General features: G+C 45.3%; 1 protein-coding gene across 10 annotated transcripts in view; it reads right to left on the bottom strand.

Moving 5' to 3' along the window:
• ZMYM4 (zinc finger MYM-type containing 4) overlaps positions 1-21,512 on the bottom strand; it is a 1,943,772-nt gene that overhangs the window by 1,827,801 nt on the left and 94,459 nt on the right. For all 10 annotated transcript variants that reach the window (XM_069622579.1, XM_069622582.1, XM_069622583.1 and 7 more), the window contains exon 2: positions 12,534-12,697. The gene's annotated coding sequence lies outside the window, so the exon portion shown is untranslated. The remainder of the gene's footprint in view (positions 1-12,533; positions 12,698-21,512) is intronic.

Raw genomic sequence — 21,512 nt, 5'->3', positions numbered from 1 at the left:
AAAAAGTGTCAATTCCCACCATCAGGCCTCAAGCTGAGGTATTCACATGATGTGTTGCGGCTTCCAGGAGATCTTGTGCCAACACCCTGGAGTCCAACAACCCGGCCTTGAAGTTGTCTAGCCTAGCCGCAGGAATGCACTCCTGGAAATCAGCCAATTCCTTCCATAGCTTCATATGAGCTGCCACCAGGATCAGCTCGGCATTTGCTTGGCGAAGTTGCAGTGCTGAGTTGGCAAAGACTTTCTTGCCCAAGGAGTCTAAAATGTTGTCCTCCTTGGAGAGAATCTGTGCCACAGCTGTAGAGGTCGCAGAGGCCGGCTTGGACTGAAGCGTGGCCGCAGCTACCACTGTCGAGGAAGGGAGCGGACAAGACGCCAAGGCTATCTCCTCAGAGGTGTGAAGCCTGTAACCAGCATCGATTCTCTTATTAATATGCAGCCCGGTGTGGGGCTTATCCCAGACCTTATGGGCCTCAGTCAAAACGTCCTTCAGGAGGAACAGGGCGGTGCGCACTTGTGGTGACAAGGTGAACGCTCCCGAAAGCACCCTTTCCTGCGGAGAGGGGGCCTCAGGTACTGGAATGTTGAGGAGGGCCATATCCAGAACCCGGTCATGGAATGCTCTGACAGAGCGGGGCTGCTCATCCCTATCCTGATCTGCTTGAGGGTCATCCAGTGAATCAGGCAGGCGGCTGGACCCCACAGGTTTTAAAGTGCTATCCCGCTCTACCAGTGTCTTCTCTATGGGAGACAACGGGGGTAGGGGAGGAAGAGCTGGAGGCGGACCGATAGGAAGAGGTGGTACAACTGCCTGAGCTGCTGCAGCCACCGGGGTAGAAGGTGGTGCCAGAGGTTCAGGGTAGATTTCTTTCAAAAGAGCCTTAAAGTACTCTTTCATAGGGTCAGAATGAGCCTCTGAAATTTCCTGAAAAATACATCCTCTGATGAAGGTTTAGGCACTGGGGTAGGAAGATGCCTCTCATAAGAGGCGTACTCCCACAAACGCAATGAGGATGGTTGCCAGGAAGGCCCACCACCAATCGGGTCTGCATAGATCAGCAGAGCAGAAGTAGGCGGAAGCGAGACAGTATGTGGCAGCGGCATCCGAGCACGGCAGTCGTAAGCAGGGCGGAACAGATTTTTACATTCCACCTTAGGTGAAAAAGGCTGCTCAGCCCCAAATCTAAGATTCCCAGCACCCACCGTTGAGAACGGAAGTGTAAGGGAAGAATCCAAAATGGCCACCGTGGACCATGAGGGGTGGTCGGCCATTTTGACGATGCCTGAAGAGAACTGTGTCACATGTGCAGATGAGACAACCGTCTCCTCAAGCTGGTCAGGGGACTTAAGTAACATTTTAGCCTTGACACAAGGATCCTCATCAGAGCCGGTACTGGGAGGTCTCAGATGTTTACTTGACATCATAGAGGTAGCTCCAAAATGTGCCTCTAGAGGAGGAACCTCGCCAGAGCCGGTAACAGAGGAGTTACGGTGCATGACCGCCCTCTTTGCCCCTTGACAGACCCGGTATCACAGCGGCCTTGAGCGCAGGAAAGCTGAGGAATCACCTTTACAGCCAAGACCTTAGGGATAGGTCTCTCGGTTTTGTCGGTACTAACCTTCGCCTCACGAAGAGGAACCTTGGGTATAGTCCCAGTATGTGTAGCTCCAGAAAAGGAGGCCTCAGAGCATACCCCGGTGTCTGAATGGAACCGAGCGAACCCTGGTGTCCAAAACTACAGATGAACTGGGTTGATGTTTAGCACCTGAACGGTGAACCTCGGAACGTGTTCCGGTCTTGGCAGGTCTGTCGTGGGAACCCACAGAGAAAACTCTGGTACGCATATTAGGCCTGCGACGCACCTCAGGAGAAACCCTGGTGGAAGAGCTGCTCAAGCCCCTCCCAGTCCGAGAAGAACCCGGGAAGGAGTCCCCCAGCCGCGGCGCCCTAAAAATTAAGGAACTTACCGAGAGTCTCTTCTTTTCGTCGATGAAAAGCTGAAGATGAGGTGGAGGAACACGCTGAAAGACGTCCTCCCACCGAAGAATACAGTGTTGAAGTGCCCGGATGGAAAGGGAATCGCAGTAGAAGGACGAATCCCAGCGATGGTCTGGCCCGAGACACTCCAAGCAGAGAGAATGGGGATCTGCCCTAGCGAAGCAGCGTTTGCATGAAGAACAAGACACAAATCCCAGACGCTCCGGCATAGACGAAGGACTAAGTGACCGCAGAACCAGAGCAGGAGAGAAGGACAACGGGAACAAGAAAAAAATTCTTCCCGGTGATGCAAGTGCATCTAGCCCCGACCGTGAAGAGAAAAGGGCTGAAGGGCATGGGGCGGAGCTTAGGGGGGCAGGGATACGGCCGCATGTGGTACCCCGCATAAAAAGAGCAGGACAACAAACATTTTCAATTTTTGATGCTTTTTAACAAAAAGTGCTCTGGTCCCATCCTGAAGGACGGAATGTCCCACGAGTATGGAGGAAAGGGGACGGGACGTAGGAGTATATTACATATAAAATGCAAAATCATGGATAGTAAGGGAACTATGACGTAAAACTATAAATGTGTGAAACACTGACTCCACTGGCGTTGAATTTTAAAACTGAAATGCGTACTGTAAGGGTGCAGAAGTAAGGCTTGGACACAAGCAAGGCAACGTTTTGGCTATAAACCTTTATTAAACAAAAAAGGGTTGGAAAAATTGCCTCTGTCCCTAAAGCTAAGAGGGGTTCGCTACCTCAATGAAAACTAGCAAAAGTGTCAGGATGTCAAATCAAAAATGTCCGTCACTGTCGTGTCCCAAAGACCTACTTCTAACCCTAACAAACTAAATGTGCAAGGGTTTTCTCTTCCAGTAGTAAAGTGGTGGTTACAATTCTTGCCAACAGAACAAGTTCCCAGTATCTCTGATGATCAAAACACAACAAAAGAAATGTTTCACAGTGTTCAACTCCAAGGATTAGGGGGCTGCTCCTTTCCCCTAGATTCCTTCTGCCTCTACCTTTCCTCTCTATCTCTTTGGCACCCGTACCAGGTATCTTCTTGAATGCACTTTACTGTGCTCTTATAACATCCTGTGGGTGTGAGTGCCAGACTTGCAGATCTGCATTATAGCAACTTGGTGTACTCTCCTGCCAAGCATAGGCTTTCTTATGATCAATCTATTTTGCTCTCAGGGTTCCAGAACCTCTTGTTCCGAACTTCTCGTGTGGGTCACAGACTCGCAATGTGTGGTTGCAAAAGCTTGGTTTACTCTCCTGCCAAGTGTATACCTTCTTCTAGTCTGTTTCTCTTTCCCTCAGGGTCCCAGATCTGTTACGCTCACCTGGCTCCCACAGAGGCGTCGATCTGAACTGGACAGCTGCGGTCTCCACCAATGTGACGCGTAGGGCCGAGATGACGGACTGGACTGGCCCACCTAGCTTCGTTTGTTTGGCCCGTAGGAATATTCTCCCGCAAATGGAGAAAGGGAATTAACCACCCGTGGAGTTGAACGTAAATCCCTCCCACCCCCGCTGTTCTCCCCACAGATCACCTTTGACATCCCCTCTTATAGTCTCACCTGATGGTTTGAAAAGAGGAGCTCTCCATCCTGCATTGAGTGCAGGGGCGCATTGATAACCAGTTGCTTCACTGGCTCGAAGGAATTGGTGAGTTCCAGAACAATATTGACTCCGAGATTCCCGGCAAGACGCCGTAAGTATGTAGTTCGTAAGAGTTCAAATGCCTGACTTTCACTATTGTCCGATTCCTTGCAGATTGCAGCTTGACCCTAGTGAAGAGTTCCTCGTGGCAACCGGTAATATTCTGGTAAGGATTTGTATTTTCCAACACAGTTCGATTAAATAATGTCAATATGTAACCTTTTACTTTCTCCCTTATTCAGGCGCTGAGAGAAAGTATGAAGTCTCGGGAATAATCCCAGCGGCAGTAAATTCAGGTAAGTCTATTGTGGGGAGGAGGGTTCCCCTTGTTAGTCCCTTTGTTTCAACTTGCTGTCCTTTTGTTTCCCCTTAGGGGCCGGGGTTCGGCGAAGATGCAGTGGAAGCTGCGCCGACCCGTGAAGAGGAATAGTACCCTCGGTGGTAAAATCAGGTAAGTCTATGGGGGAGTAACTACTATTCCCCTGTGTATTCCCTTGGCTCACCTTGCTGTTCTGGTCTTCTCCTTAGGTGCCGGAGTGCGGCGGGAACATGCAGGAGGATGCGGTGGAATGTGAAGATGCTGCGAAGGCCTGTGAGTTCAGCGCGGCGCTGCAGCAGGCAAGGCAACGCGCATAAAATAACTTCTTTCTTCCAGCTCGAAGGCGCGATGGATCGGGAATTCAGGTAAGGATCAAAAGGTATTGCTCTTGTTCTAACCTTTTCTCCTTCTTTCTCCCTTTTTCTAGGAGCTCCAAACTCGAGGCGGGCGTGGCAGAAGACTGGATGCAGACTTGCAGGCACGGTGAGCGTTACGCTGCTGGATGCAGAATAACGCGAAGCATGTGCTTCTCTTTGGGCGTGGTTTAAATAGCCTCCAAAGTAGTCCCAGGTAAGTAATCCTCCCCAGTCCCACCCGAGTAAAAAAAATAGTCCCTAGGTAAAGTAGTCCCTTCCAAGCCTCTTTTGAATTGGAGCTCTTGCAGCATGGTCTGCATCAGGTAAGTTTTAATCTATGAGCCTGAGGGCGCCAGGGCTGACTCTCCATATGAGCCTGGCACCATAGACGCCAGGACTGCACCCAAATAGCCCCTAGCAGGGGTTGTTGGGCTTGCCTGGAATAACTTGATGCCTGCTTCCGGGTTTGCTGGACTTGGTCTGGGTCCCCGGGGGGAGGCATCATGACAAGATCCTCTTATTCTTTGGCTGTCATGTAGGTGAGGGTCCCAGACTCTCAATGCCTGGTTGCAATAGCTTGGTTTACTCTCCTGCCAAGCATATGCTGCCTTCTGTACTTTCTCTGCTTTTCTTAGCCAGGCTCTCAAAATCTACAGTTGGAGAGTAGTGTTTATGCAGGGCGAGTACCATTTGCATGATACTCAACCTTGTTGAGTATGGGGATGTTAGAAACGTATTTTTCATTTAGTGCAAACACACTTTGCAGTAAATGGCAAATAAAGGTTTCACTGTGCATGCTTGACAGCATTGCAGCAAATATGAAGTGTGCTTATTGCAACATTTTACAAAAGCACTGTTAATATTTTGTCACCTGTCACCTTGAGGCAAGTGCATTTCTCTTAGTTCAAGTATATAAACTAAGGAACTCGCCCTGCAGGTCATGTGGGATTGTAAAGAATTATGCAAGACTGGCTTAAGGTCCCAGACCCTCTTGTTCACTTGCTTTCAAAAGCAAGCGGGTCCCCGACTCTCTTATCTCACGTTCTGCAGCCACACACCGATATCTCCCGGACCTCCAGCATCTCTCGGCCTGCCCGCATTCCTGTTACTGTGGTTTGTGGCCACCGAGCAGCGATGCTTCCCTCTGAGGCTCTGGTGGCGTTTGGGCATTCTCTGCAGTGGTTGGTGTCCACGCTGGTCAACTTGCGTTCGGGTTTCTCTTCTCGGTGACGGTTGCTCTGACATTCTCATCTCCTTTCTCTATATGGTGCTTTGCTTTCCAGCGGCTTGCCGGATTGTATGGCGCCTTGAGGTTTGTCTCAGGTAGCTCTGGTTGCTTGGACTACATCTGTGCTCTCTTTCGCCTCTGTGCACAGCATATCCTGCTGCAATCTCCCCTGGTCGCTGGGTCAAAGTATCCCGGCTTCCTTGTCAGAGGATGGCTCTTTCCATGTTGGTTTGCATATTCAGATTTGTATTCCCCTTGACCCATGAAATGCGCTGATAGACTAGACCATTCACTCTGGTTCTTTGGAGTGATCATCATACTCCTGGTCATCATTTTCTTCACAGTGCATGTATTGGAGTAATATGGGAAACAGTTGGTGTTTTCAGGGCCGCCAGTCAGGTCTAACCTAGCAAGTTGGTGGACCTCAAAATAAAACACATTGGTACTGATCGGGCACAGGGATAGAGAGTTTGGCTTGGGGAAGGAGGGAGGGTCTAATAAAGTGAAGGAATACTGTGTTCTCTGGGAATGGTTGTGTGTTATCCATAAGGGGCTTCCTCTCCCATGTGATTCACCCCCAGGTGCACCACACCCCCAGGGTGACTCTTGTACTGTGGACTCACTGGCCTGACCCCAAGGGATAACATCCTCAGATTTGTCACACTACATTTCAAAATTGTTGCTTGAACACTAATATAGTTGTAACATTACATTTCACAGGTCCAAAACTATCTTTAACTTTAATGACTATCAAACACATTTTTATGACGTTTCTGAAAACCTGACTCAGACATGGCTAGTGAATAATGAGCTTAGATTAAAATGTTTTTACAACATGCATACCCTCTTGCCTGTGGTTCAAGCGCTTACAATGAGTGGCCCGATTAGTCTTGATCTAAACAATATTCACCAGAAGCTGAGCACAATGCACTATGGACATCAACTTCCAAAATAAGTTTAGCAGTTTCCTCAGATTGTAGGCAAGTGGGCTATTAAGTACTTACTTCGGTTTGCCAGTGTTCACCGGCTTTGAGGAAAATTACCTTGGCGGGATCACAATAGACTGCCTTTTTCGGACAAGGCCAGGCACCAAAGACCACTATGGTGGTGATGGACATGGTATAATTGTCTTAACATAACATAACGAGGACTTGGTCATCGTCGGCAAAATGAGCAACCTCTGAAGAGGAACAATACAGATAGGGACTCACCCTCTTCATCCACTTGCCCAAACCTCATCCATGGTCACAATGTAGTCATTCACTTGTTTGCAGTTGGTACTATTTTCAACTTGTAATTTCTCTCTAATTGGTATTTTACAGTAGGAATCAGTAAAACCTTGTGGAGTCTCAGAAGAGGAGAAAACTGAAAAAATTAGGCATCCTTTCAAGTAAATGTCTTCCATTTGAGATTATTATGTCTCGAGCAGAGATGCCGAAAGTCCATTTTTATGAACTTGGGGAAGTACTGTTTTTGATAGCTCACCACATAAGCATACATGGCTGCATTGCTTCCCGGGAAAATCTGCTGTTTTCTTACACCTCAGAACGATTTATTCTGACTTTCTTTTTCATTGAAGTTCCAAATCAGAAACTGGAATCTGCTTCAGAGAGATGTCATCCAAATGAGTTATATAATACTTGTCACATTGGTTTGTTATGCAATTTCACCACGATGTTATGTTATTGTGATTTATGCTGCGCACCGCTGCCATTTTCATGGTCTCCAGAATCTTCTCAAGCGACTATGTAGAAAGCAGCACAAGATAATGATATTAATTAATGGGCAGTGTGAAGGGTCAGCAATGCAAACTTTTGTGTGATTGTTCAAAATATGCCATTTTATTTAAAATTATAAAAATGTTCTCAAAATGCCTCACTATCCCTACTCTGACATGGATTTCCCTGCCTAGCAAAATTAAAGGGAAACACAGGATGTCTGACACTCACTCTAAATATCAAAATATACAAAATATATGGCAGTTCAAAATAACATCAACAATAATATTCACAGTCTCTTTTGATGGCCTCTGAACAACCTGGGTGAGCTCCCCTTCCACAAGATTCAAGGCAACCTTGGCTTCAACATTCAACAAAAAGAAACAAGGAAATCCATGTATGAATACAGCCTCAATCCAGTTCTTGATGTCTTCAATGTGAGAGTAAAATCTTGTTAACCAAAGTTTCAATAACGGAAAAGTAGAAGATATCTTTGTCAGGATGACTTTACAGCACTTCTACTTCCACTAAAACATCAACCTCTGCAAAAGTTCACTATGTGGGCCTACTCCTCTGCCTCATAGATTCCCCCTTCATTTGTGCTATTGAAGTTTCACATCTACTGACAACCACAAATACCACCACAGCTTCAGTACTTTGTGACTTTAAACAAGTTAGGACAAGATTCACTTTCAGGTACTTCAGCACCTTCAGAATAGACAAGGCACTCTTCCTGCAAGCCTTCCTTTCAGAGGGGCAGCCTCTTTGCCGTTCTCGTCTGTCCACAGCCAACAACAACCTAAAACCGCCTTTGGAACACACTTTTCTCTTCCATCTACAGTATTTGGCAATGTAGATTGTATTAACTTCAAAGAATAAGTATAAGTAGCAGGTTTCCCTTCTCCAACCATGCCTTTATCCATCAGCCCACTGTTAGCCAACATTGCTCAGAAGCTTTGTTGCCACTCTCCTGGCATCAGTTAATGCTTGCACACTTGTATCTTAGGCAATGCTAAAGTTCTATTAGTCTCCCAGTGCTGTTTATACTGTTCTCTGGTTCTGGGAAAGACTGGTTTCAGTCTCAATTGGGGAATACCTGGTTCACTCTTGGCTTGGGCAATGCTTGCTCTCTCCAACTTCAAATAACAAGATTTAAAACTGGATTTCTCTTCATGTGCAATTGTTGTCTGCTTGAATAATGCTTCGGAAGTCACTTTTCCCCCGAAAAGCGTAATTAGGCACACACAACCACTTCTTGAGGTATTTTGTAAGGTTTAAATGTTAACCATTGCTATTCGTAGTGTTTGCTCTTTACGCAAGTGAAAAGGGAGAATTCCTGATCACACTTGAGTGCTACATTTTAAATGTCCCATTGTCTACAAACAGCTTCGTCTCGCTTCTACTCAAGTGATTGTTAAGCTGTAAACTGTTCCCAGCAGGGCTCAAACAAGGAATCAGAATGGCAGGTTAAACTCAGTGGCTTTTGAGTTCCTTCTTCTGCGTATTGCACAATTGGTACGTCTTCTGACTTCATTTGGGACGCACGCCCTTCCTTGCATAAGGTGTCTCTGGTCGGGCCACTCAATTAAAGAGCCCCTCTTGCTCCTGAGACCCGCAGCTTCACGACAGCTGCTCACTACGGTCTCCGACACGCTTCCTGCTGCACAATCTCTGCAAATTGGCTCACATGGAGAAAGGCAGTCTCCCTGCACGCTTGAAATCTGCTGCATCAGAGTCCTGGCGTCCCTTCGGATCTCTCACTTCCTCCTGGATTGCCAACACTGTCTTTTTCCTTCTGCCTCCAATACTACTGCATACACTCCAGCAATAGTTCCAGCTCCTCTCTATTGCCTGCACCGGAGGGGGCCTGACTACTACTACAGCGGGACTCTTCAGTCTTTCTTCCTCGTCCCAGTACTTATGGGATTATGTGGCTTGTAGTCCTCAAGAACAAATGTATTTTTTTTAATGACCAAGGCATGCATTAGTTTTGAAAAACTGATTAGTCAAAATCGCTACACAAAAACATTTGGATTAGCAATATACCCTAAATGGTTAGCAATTATATGTATCAATGTTTGCAATGGGAAAGGGTGTTAATCACAACAAGACATCAATAAAGACTGAGTCAGTTTTAATACAAAGATAGTTTGAACGTTTGCCACTTTTGGCACCAACATATTCAGTGAGAAGCAATTGGATGGTTTAAAAATGGGGAAAACAATAAATCTATGGCCGACACGTGTGCGATCAGTGCGCAAGCTTGCTTTTTCCTTATATGGCCATGGGTCCGATGCTGGTTACCAGCCATTATGCTGTTAGTGTTTGGGCAACACGTGATACACAACGGAATCCAGTCACATTTCGCTTCTCAGATTCTGTGCTTTGTCACACGAGAGGTGGTGCTTACCCAGGGATGGCAATGGCCCACAGGGAACTCTGGAGATTCCTCAGTAGGCCTCTGCCACACTGGGCCTCTTTTGTATTTTATTTCCAAATGTTTTAATAGGAAAAGGGTTGGGTGTGCTGAAAATGTGCATTATAGGGCAACTTTGAAAATGATTTCCAGGGCATCTTTTGGTTCCCGGTTCATCCCTGGGCTTACGACATCCAATAGCAGAGGAGAGTGATTATGCACTTTGCTCTGTCCTTGTCAGCCAGCATGTCCTCTGCGTGTAAAGTTCCCAGCCATTTAAATACGAGCCATTCAAATTACTTGTTACGGCAGCTTGCATTTATTTGGAAGCAATTCCTTTTTGCTAACCATGCCTATGTCCCTACGTTGACCGGTGTGCTAGGTGGCTTCCATAGTAGGAGCTGAAAAATGGGTTTAAAGGTTGTCTTATAGGCAGCGAGTATACAGAGGGCAAGTGGTAACATAGCAACATGACAATATGTAAATCATTAAAGCAAGATCTCAGCCAATAGAATATTGTAGCTTTATTGTCCATATCCTGCATGGAAAACTACAAGTCCCAGAATGCAATCAAAGCGTCGCACATTTTAAAATAAACTGTGTACAGTTACCTAGGTATAGAGACTGTTTGCACAAATTTCGGATTGCTGATAAGAACATTTCACAAAAAATCAAACTTTTTGCATGTCAAGCTGTTAAACATACAAAAAGGTATCTTTAAAAGGGGATTTTCATTGCGTTACTCACTTTAATTGTGCTGTAAGCAGACTCATTTGGTAGGATATAGGTGATGTGAGGGTCTTTCACTTGCAAATGTCCAATTAAACGCCAAATTGTCTAGTCATTCAAACATAATACAAGTGCTGCTGAGAATAAAACAAATGTAACAGAAGCCTTTTTTCTTTTTTGCTGTAGAGCCCTAAACGCTGTTGTTCTGCTCATGAGTTCTGAAGGTGATCAGGTCCCTTTAGCAACAGCCCAAGAATTTCAGAAAGATGGAGAGGAGGTGGAGACCAACACTGATTAATTAGCCCATTAATGGTATTGCCGCCTTAGGGCTGGAAGCTCACTTTGGCTCTCCACGTTCAGCGACTTAACATGGGCCATGCTATATGCTGAAGCACTTTTATTTAGTCCTTAGGTCTCCTAGATCCAGCCCTGCAGTGGCTACTTTGAGTAGATGGGGGTGGGGATCTTTTTATTAGCCTGCCTCAAGGCTGTCAGAACCTTCTCAATCTGCCTGCTTTCTTTTCTTCAGTTGACACATGTGTTGTGTGTCATGTCTAAGTCCTAATAATTCTCATTGCGGCGTGGCATAGCTTCAGCAAACATGTAAATTCTATGCTCCAATGACAAACCCATTACAGTGCTGCTCCAGTGCGAGTTTTAACAAAAGCTCTACAGTGTATGGTGAGCTCAGGAGCTCTGTATCCCATGTCTTGTAAAACACTCTCAGCCCATAGTGATTAGCACACAACCCGCATGGGACCGCATACATAATTATGGTCCTTTATGCAGAGAGAACTCCCTTCGGGCGTCCCTACCTCCCACACAGCATGGGCAATGACCCTCGCCTCAGCAGCTACAAAAGGAGCATGTCAGTTCTGGTGCCTGAGTGAATTCCCCTGCCTGTCCTCTGACCTCGAATTTATCATTTCCACAAAATAGGGCAGGAGGTGCATGAACACTGCTGCTCGCATGTGTTCCTCTGCAAATGCTTTCTACTATCAGCAACGTGCGTTTGGCGTCCGGGTTGACTACATGGATGCAAACAATGTTTTAGCCCAAAATGGTCCCTCTTCCTCGCCTGCACGCTCTGCGCACTACGGGATCCAAACAGCACCACTTTACAGTTAAATGCAACCTAGCATTGGCTCTACAAATCATGTCGCAGGTAGAGCAACATAATTAAGTCAATGAAACACAAATCGGTAGTATTTAATCGCCAATTGCAATGCTGCTTATTTTATGCCTTGAATAACTTTTTGGTTTTAAAAGTAGATTTATTTTCCTTAAAGTTATTTAAGGATGAATTATTAGAATTCTTTGTTGCAGAGGAAGACAATTTATTTAAGGCAACATTTCGTAACTCCTTTGCATTATACGTTTGGGGGTAAGGAGGATTGTTATCCTCTAGTACCTTGAATGGTCTTTCTGTTGTTAAAGCTTCCTCAGGTTTTATGGCATTTGTGCCCTGAGCCACAGATCCATCATAATGACAGCAAGCATTACCTTTTCTGGCAACTTTAAAAGGGTCTCCCTTTCAAATGACAAATACCATGTCTCATTCCCCCGGGATCTCCTCGCCACCCTGGGCCTCGTCTCCTCCCAGGTGATTCACCCACAGGATACCAACCCCAAGGTCTGGATAAGGGGATCAGGAAGCGTCTGCCTTTCCCTGGCCACCTGGGAGGAGGCTTTAGGCACGGGTTTGGTGAGTGATCCATATGATTCCACACAGTAGGCAGACAAGCTGGCATAGGGTGCTTTCCCCCCCTCCCTTACAAGCTAAAGTTACGGATGAAGCTCGACAGAGGTGGCTGTTCATATTTGCAGCTGGTGGATTTCCCAGTGGCCCACAAAGTAAGAACGTACCTGTTTCCATAATAAAGTGGAATTCAATAACTCAGACATTTCTGTATTGGATGATGTACGAGAATTGTACCCAAATAAAACCTGTGATTGTTTAATGGCATGCGTGGACTCTGCTGGTTACAACTGCCCCAGTAACCCTTTGGTAAATAGTGGTTGCTTTGAGGAGCATTATGCATACAATATTTCACTCTGAAACGCTTTAGTAAAATATAAAGTGCTTTGGGGAGCATAATGCATGTCGTCATTCATTTACCTGCACAATTTGCTCTCTATGACGCTCGGCCGACGAGATGGTCATGAAGACTAGGTGACAAATTTCTTCAACACCTCACTTCATTGCAGTCGAAATGGCCAAGCGGGCCAGAGAGTTTTCTCTTAGTAGGGACACTGAAATTACCCCTCTCCAAGGCAGTGCACCTGAAAAGGTATAAAAAGGGAAGAAAACACTCTAGCATTACAGGACAGACAACAGGTAAATGTTCACATGCAAGTAGGCAATGAAAAGGCTACTTTAGCTCTCCTGAACTGAAGTTCAGATGACATGGCACAGTTGTGGGCACTGATACACGCAATGCAATGATGTCTAAAATAACAGCCACATTGAACGCTACAATGTTTAGTCTTTACAGCAGATGCCACCTTAATGCCAACCCTCCTATCAACCTAATAGCGGCCAACTGCTCCTGTACTTCCACTGCATTAAATACAACTTGTTTTAATGTCGTCAATACTTTTGTTTTAGGCATAGAAGATTAGCCTATTTTGGATATACTGCAGATAAAGTATTTTTAGATGGATAAATCAGCCATATTACATAATTTATTTTATTTATTGGACATTTGTATGGCGCCTATGCACAAGTGTTTCCAGGCGCCACAAGTCAAGAAAGGGTGGCAGGGGGCAGGGGAATCGTGAGCATAGAAGAACAAAAACAAGAAACAGCTATATTGGCCTTGTGATAATCCTACTGTGCAAGTGCTTGAGAAGGTTCACGAGTGCAGGGGTGGGGGGAGAGGGGTAGCGGGAGTAGTGCAGGAGTGGGGTGCCCTCAGGGAAGGGGGCAGGGAAGTGCTGGGGGCCCCCCCAAGGCAAATGCCATGAAAAGGAGTGCTGTAGGTAAGGGAGGACCAGGTTGGGCTAGCCCCGGGAGGTGCTAAGTGCCAGGGGAAAGGGGGTGGGGGTGAGAACTGTGGGAAGGGAGGAGCAGGTTGGGCTGGTCCAGGGAAAGGGAGCCCGAGGCAAGTGCTGGAAAAAGGATGAAGGGACTGGTGGGGGTTGGTCTGGCCCCTGTATGACTCTGAAGGGACCAGTTCCCAGTCGTAGCGGCAGAGCGGGAGTTAGAACGAGAGGGGCCGAGGGAAGGAAGAGGAGAAAAGGAAAGTCCAGCAAGTGCTGTTTTGCGGGAGGACTCTGCTGGGATACATTCTGTGCTGTGTGTCAGGCTGCATCGGCAAGGAGAAGTTGTTTGCCCTCACCATGCCGTAACTCGCTGGGAGTTACTTACTAATCTACAAGTAAACATTTACTTTGTATACATCTGCTCACTGTGGACTCGCGTTGAGACGCATGATTGACTCACGGATTTACTTTCCCTGGACTCTTTCTTTCTTCTCCATTCTAGTTGTGACCCTAAGCCACGCCCCTTCCCGCCCACCGAAGACGTGTGTGTGTGCATATAACCTCACAGGCACGCGCACCCCGGAAGTGCCCACAAGTGCTGTTTTGCTGCGCGGTGGGTGCGCAGTGCCTATCTTTGGCCATCTATTGTTTTGTTTTTCTAAGGTGGTACTACTACTGTTTAGCCACATGAGGGTTGGCTGTACTAAGGGGTGAGTACTTATTGGGGTGAAACCTTTCATGATTGGAGGAGATGGGTGGGATGCCCAGTTCAAACTTGTAACTTGCTGGGACGGTGCAGCTCAAAAGTAAGAGCGTATCCCAGCTGTTAGTAGATGGTCTTTGTAGCGTACCGAGTTCCTTATTAATTTTGTATTAATGTGGATTGTGTGAACATTAGTAGTACGGGGGTAGCTAGTGTATGCTCAAGTAAATATATCTGCTTGCCCCGCAATCGCTGACAAGCTGACATTACTATATTTCTGGGTAATTCTTTAAAAGAGTGGGTGAATGTGCCTGTTGGTGGGTCCAGTCGTTTGATTTGATAGTACTTAGTGTGGTGTGCCTACACTTATTGGGACTTCTTTTTGTATGGGGTTCAGTTAGACGTGAAGATTGGAGTTAAGCGCCCACCATGGTGAATGGGCTGAGAAGTGGTAGCAAATTAAATGGACCACAGGCAGTTGCACCTTTCCCATTAGATATGGGTACAGTCCAGCATGCAAGTAAGGAGCGTGCTATTTTGATCACATCACCCATGCAGGAGATGGTTGGGGTCTCAGTGTGCAGTGAATTGTGTCCTTCTCCAGATATTGATAAGAATGCAATTATGGCCAAGGGAGCTGGGTCAAATGAAGTACAACGTACTTACTTGGATAAAGATGCTCTGCATCATGAACTGGAAGCTTCCCCTATCAAGTTTAACCTCAAGGAGGTGAACGATATAGGTATTAATGGGCCGCTATATGTGGTCCGTGGTGATGGGGTTTTGCAGACCCAGATGGAAGGCATTCACAAAGTAGAGATAGACCCATTTTGTAGGGGAATTTCTGATTGCTAAATGCTTGGACCGGCTATTGAAGCAGAGTTGGGGAAGCGTTTAAGGTTTTCTTTGGGACCCTTGACTCCGGTTACCAAAAGAAGTATGGGTATTGAAGATGTACACATGTTTAGTAACACAGCTCACACATATCCGAGGTTTCCATTGATGTCTCGTGGTGTACTGGGTGTGGGCATGGGAAATGGTGACTGGCATAGGGGCCCTGAAAATGAAGGGGGCTACTATAAACAAAAGGCTATTTCACCTACTTCCACAAGCAGGTATATTGACCAAAATGAGCAAATGAATATGTTTGACCGTGATTTAGGTATTGCTGCCAAAGGAGAATTCAAAGGTATACCCGAATGGGAAGCATCAACTAATATGTGTGCACTCTATGCCGTTACACTTGGAGCAGACTTCCCAGTGATGTCTAGAATTTTTAATCTATTAGACAAGGGGCATGAGCAGACCCATTGTGAAATAGGTAATTTGAAGTTTACTATGACAGACCTTTTATGTAAAATAAATACAATGGAAGGTCTCCTGTTCACATGGGATGCTGTGGCAGCGCTTACTGCAGGTGCCAAAGAGGATGAAGCTATGACTGATAAAGATGCACAAACTCCGGGGGACCCAAGGATGGTTGATGTAGAAGTTAAGTCCTTTGCTGAAATGGCCGCACGCCATGCTGCCAATAAGGGCAATGCGGTTGTAAGTGATGACCAGGAGAATGATTGTGAAGCTCTCATAAATGCTGTTGCTATTCAGCAAATAAGGAATGATATAAAGGCGATCAAAGAATGTATATTACCAGACCTTAACAATCATTTGGTACTTGCCAACCCTCCTGTGCAGGATGTTAATACGAACAGAGAAGGGTTGGATAGTCCTACTGCATTGACGGATCTGATAGACTTATGAGGAGAGTGTATGATGGGAGCTGCCCAAATTCCATCTGAGTCGCCCATAGAGGAGTTGACGGAAAAGCCAATTATGGTCCTTACGCGTAGAGAGAAGAGACTCGCCCCGAGAGCCCAGAAACGAAAGGCGAAATCTAATAAATCACAGAAATTATCTCCAAAGAACAGTGGTGAGAAGGACAAATATGGTTCCTTTCTAAAAGAAGTATCTAATATTCCAAATGACAATACGGCATTGATCTGCATCAGCTTAACGAGGAGTCGAAAGCACTTCTTGACATCAATACTTTGGGGCCGGTGGTGGTACCAAAGGCTTCCAAAAAGGGAAAACATAAGGTTAAACTCACTTCTTTCTATGGTTTACCATGGTCGACCCGGTTTGTCGTCCAGCTGTTATTATGCTACAGGAAACCATGCAGGTTTCTCACTTTAATGTGGAGGGTTATGAATGCTATACTCGGGGCGCCACAAGGGAAGAAAAGGGACATCCCTCGGGTGGTTTAGCTGTGTGAATAACTCCTGCAAACTGGCTTCTGAGATGCTTTATAAGAATGCAGCGGTTATGGCCGTTGAATTGACGCTACAGAGTGTACCTAGGGAGGCTATTCTGATTCTATGTATGTATTGGAACAGAGTAGGTGTCTCGTTTGAGGATTTAACTGAGCGTCTTGATATCATTTTAGAAGGTACATTTGTTCGTAATGTCCAAGTTAAGATAGTGGTTGGTGGGGACTTTAATTCCACATGCTATCGGCCACAGTTTAATAAAAAGGTATGAAGTTGTCATATTCATCCCCTACTACCCTGAGGAATGGACAAAAATGGGTTGATTATTTTTTGTGCTGGGATATTCAATTAGTCCCACCTACAGGGAACTCTTTGCCCTATACTTGGGCCCATGGCAATTTACGATCCTATATTGAATACTTCTTCTTATCAACCTCATTCTTTAAGTATATTGGGCCAGTCTCAATATGTTATCTAGGATATGGGGATCGCTTGGGGATCTCATTGAGCTTGCAGCTTTCCAACTGGCGGTATCAATCTAATCCAATTTTTGAGTTAATTGAAATGGATAGACCGCGGATTACAATTAGATGGAATCCCGCTACTTGCCATCAGCTTATGTGTTGTATCAAAGCTGACCCAATTTTTCGGTTTAAGGGGTCTATAGATCTAGTCTAGTGTTCATCTTGAGAAATTGATGACGAATAGTATCCAAAATCATCTAAATTGTATCGCTTTAAAATTAAAACATGCACATAAGCCTATCCAGCATAGGCATTCATTTAATTTAGCGATCTATCAGTTAAAGAATCCAAAAAATCTTAAGATCCGCCATTTGGGTAAACAGCAGCTTGATGCTATAGAGTATTGTAATCAGAAAAAGTGTATCATACAAACCTATGAAAATAAATTTAAGAGTTTAAAGGTGAATCTTATGTTACAGGATAACCAACGTATGATGTATCATTTGCTGAAAAATGACACTAAACAAATCTGGGCGATCCTTAGAACGTTGAATGGGGAAATTGATGTACAGAAAGAACCAGCCATTTTGCCCACGGTATGGGTGGAATATAGCACGCTAAAATTTCAATAAAGTGTGTTAGGAATTATGCTAACTTTATCCTTAAATAGTCAGCATAAGGTCAGCATAAGGATACAGCGAACGCGATTTCCAAAATAAATGACTCAAGAGCGGTTGGTCCTGATGGGATACCGCCTTGCCTTCTAAAAGCTGACCCAGAACTGTGGGCGATGATTCTCAAACATAAATTAGACAATACTGATACGGCAGATTCCTCCATCATGGTGTTCTGCGAATATTGTTCCAATTACAAAAAAGGCATGGCAAGTGAACCAGGCAATTTTAGACCGACTGCCTTGACGGATGCTTCTTCTAAAGTGTTCACTCAATTCATCTTGAAGGAGCTACAGGTTTATATGAATACCCATAATATTCTGACAAGATATCAGGTTGGTTTTAGAAAATGTATGGATTGTCCCTTAAATGCAACTATTGTGTCCCATCTACAGCATCAGACAAGGCACTCGCATTCAGGGGCAGTCTATATGGCTTCCCTGGATTTGAGTGCTGCATTTGACATGGTAATAAGGGAAGTATTGTGGGACAAGATGTTGCAGCTTGGGTTTCCTCTGCATTTAGTGGCGATCATTGCGGTTTTGCACTCATCTACTAATTATAGAGTGCGGCTGAATAAGGAGGGGGCACTTACAGATCATATCCCGACGGCCATTGGTTTGAAACAAGGTTGCACCCTGGCAGCGATGATTTTCAATTTGTATATTTCCGATCTTGAAAAGTGTTGGAACAACACAATCATTTTCCCAGTGAAATTGGGCAATCTGAAACTTAACTGGATTGGTTTTGCAGATGACTTGATATTAATGACAAAACTCCTTTTGGCCTTCAGACAAAACTGAATCTTTTTGCTAGCTTTGCTTAATCTCATAATGTACAGGTGAATCAGTCCAAATCTCAAATTATCAGTTTTGCAGATGGAAAAAAAAAGAACGGTACATTTTGTGTGGTCTTTAGCTAATGTAAGTATTGCAATCGCACCATCCATCTGGTACTTGGGATATACCCTATCCAATCAATATTCAGTGGCCTGGTGGAGGGAGCTATTGAATGATAGGATCAAACTTTTGACCTCTCAAATGAGGACTATATTTCGAAAATACTGTACGTTCTCCCTGTTGCCAATTATTCAGTTTTATTTGTTGAAAGTAGAGATTGAGGATATTTTAGATACATTGCAGGGAAAAATGTGGAAGAAGGTGTTGGGTTTGGTTCTATCAATACCAAATGATGTCATATGCCACAAACTCAGCTTGCTACCTCTGTCGGCAAAGTGGCATTGGCGATTACTGAACAACTATGCTAAGATGCTAATACCACGTAAGCATTCGATGTATGAGGATCTGAAATGTATGATTATGGTAGGGCGCCCGGCCTCCCTCTCTAAATTTTCAGCAAATATGAAAACCTTATTAGATAATATCGTTGTTTCAAAGGATGAGCTGGCAGCAGGTTTACCTTGTTGTAAACGTAAACTTCAATTATATCAATGGTGTCTGCAGTCTGACAGAATCGGTGCTTATGATGCTTACCATGAATTTGCTAAGCACAGAAGTAAATGGGGCGATCGCCCACGGTACATTTTGCAATTTCCATGTATGCTTGCAAGAAACCTAAATTTGTGATGTACACGAAATCAATTTCCCACCAGTGAATGCTTAGAATATTGGGAAAAAAGGGGATTACCATTCAATCGGGTAAATGTCAATTTTGTAATAGGGCTAATGTGGTTGAAACCTTGAAACATTTGATGGTGTTCTGTGATCATTTTGAAGATTTAAGAGTAAATGTATTTGATAAATATCTCCACTCAAGAACACTGTTTGCTCGAGATTCATTATGGAATCGATGCATGTGCAGTAACAGTACCGAGCTAGTCTTGAATCTGACCAAAGTTTTAGCGGGGATTGATGAACATAGAGAGCAAAGTTGATGACTGGTGAATAATATCTCTAATGGTAGAGTAGGAGAACTATTAAATCTTGATCATTCTAATGAAATTGTACTGTTTTATATAGTTCATAATGTATATTGATATGTATATGATGGAGTTGTGTTATTGTTGATTTATATGTTTCCTATTCGTATTTTGTATACTGAGTTTTAAAAATGTATAATTTTATGTAATTAATTGTTTTATATGAGTGGTGTAAATGTGAAATATTGTAAAGGTTTAGTGTTAAACCAAATACAATAATAAAACATTAAAAGAAAGGAAAGTCTTGAGAGGTTCTAGGAAATTTAGAAGGTCCGGCTCAAGTCAGCAGGTTCCTCCCTCTGGAATGGCCAAAGAGAGGGATCTACTTCTCTGCTTGGAGAAGCGTTTGGCCGGCAGAGAGTTGAAACCAGAGGACTGAAGGACTCTGGACAGGAGGTTTTTAGGGAGGGAAAGCTGGATGTACAGGGGTCCCAGGCCCCAGACGGCCGTGTGGATGATGCAAAGGGTCTTGAATTTGATCCTTGAGGTCACCTCGAGCCAGTGGAGAGATTTTAGGGCAAGAGAGTTGCAGTCCCTGGGCTTGAGGTCAAGGATAAGTCTTGCAGTCCTATTCTGGATTAGTTGGAGTGGATTAAGGGAGGAAAGAGGCAGATTGGGGAAGAGGCTGGTGCAGTAGTCAAGCCTACAGAGAACCAGGGCTCTGGAGAAATTGAACTTCTGGGGGAAGGCGAGTAAAGGTAGAATGCCCCTGAGAAGGTGGAGCTAAAGGTTGGACTTCTTGGAAAGGTCTGTGGTGTGTGGAGAGAAAGAGAGAGAAGTGTCAAAGATAATCCCAAGGTTTTTTATCTCACAGGTGGGTGAGGGGATGGGACCCAAGGAGTCAGGCCAGTGAGGGGGTGGGAAGGACAAGGAGCAGGCATCCGAATGAGTAAGATCTTGGTCTTGCTGGCAGTAAGACAGAGGACCAGGCCGGAATAGCAGTAAGGCAGTCGGGTATGAGGGAGGAAGAGGAAGAGGATGGCAGCTTGAAGGAGAGTTGTGTGTCATCTGCATAACTATGGAAAAAAGGTAAGAAAGTGGAGATCAGGTAGGCCAGAGGGGTCAGATATATGCTGAAGAGCCATGGCATTAGAAAGGAGCCCTGGGGGACTCCACAGGTAGAAAGTGTGTTTGAGAAGAGAAAGGTACCCATTTGCACTTGGGAGGGTCTGTTTGAAAGGGAGAAGGTAAGCATTCCTCTCTTAAGAAGCCACACAAACGCTTCACGCCATCATGGATAAACATTTAAAGTTGCTAGGGGGCGTGGCTTAAGGGCCATGTAATAGGACATGTGTTCCAGTGCTGCTCTGATCGATCCTGCATGATCCGGCAAAAACAATGTGCCTGCTGTATGTGTCTACATCCTGAATGACACAGTTATGAATGCAAAGCTTTGGTGCCTGCTGTGACGAGGTACGAAGCTTCAACGACGTGAATTCAGGCCACAACACTGATCGCTAGTTTGTATCCTTAAGACGAAATAGGGCACAAAATGGCCGGAGCAACGAACAAAGGCTCCAGCAGCAACTGAAGCCAAACGGACCGGAGAACAGTTGACCGATGATGAGCGTGGCGCTGGAAGTGTGGAACATAGCACCAGTGATGAAGCAGCCCGCGAGCGCTCGCCTTCCTGGGCCAGAAAGACAATGAGGCGGATGACCTGGGAAAATACAGCCGACTGCACCGCAGAGTGAGGGATTACAAAAGAAATGCATGCAACCGTATGGAACACGAGGAGAGGATTTGTTTGCACCAGCTGGCCCGGACCCCCGAAAGACACTCCGGAAAGGGCGCGAGAGATAAGCAGTACTTGGTGTGTTCCGTGGTGACGGTGAGCCGCGCGCGCTCCCATTGATCTATATACTCTTTAACAGTGTAGCCGGGCGCTGGAAGAAGCCCGGCTACCAAACGAAGTACACTGGGGAACAGCAGGCCAGCGCGACAGGAGGAGAAACCTAGAAGTACACATAGGATCACCCAGCCTACGAGCCCTGCATGCGCTCAACAGAGATGCGGTTATTGGACATTAAAGCTGACAGAGCACCCCACAATCACATATAAAAGGTAAA

Source organism: Ambystoma mexicanum, chromosome 11 (assembly GCF_040938575.1).
Source record: "Ambystoma mexicanum isolate Mex_15411 chromosome 11, UKY_AmexF1_1, whole genome shotgun sequence".
Lineage (NCBI taxonomy): Eukaryota > Metazoa > Chordata > Amphibia > Caudata > Ambystomatidae > Ambystoma > Ambystoma mexicanum.
The sequence above is the reverse complement of the archived record's forward strand: the minus strand, read 5'-3'. Positions and strand labels throughout refer to the sequence as shown.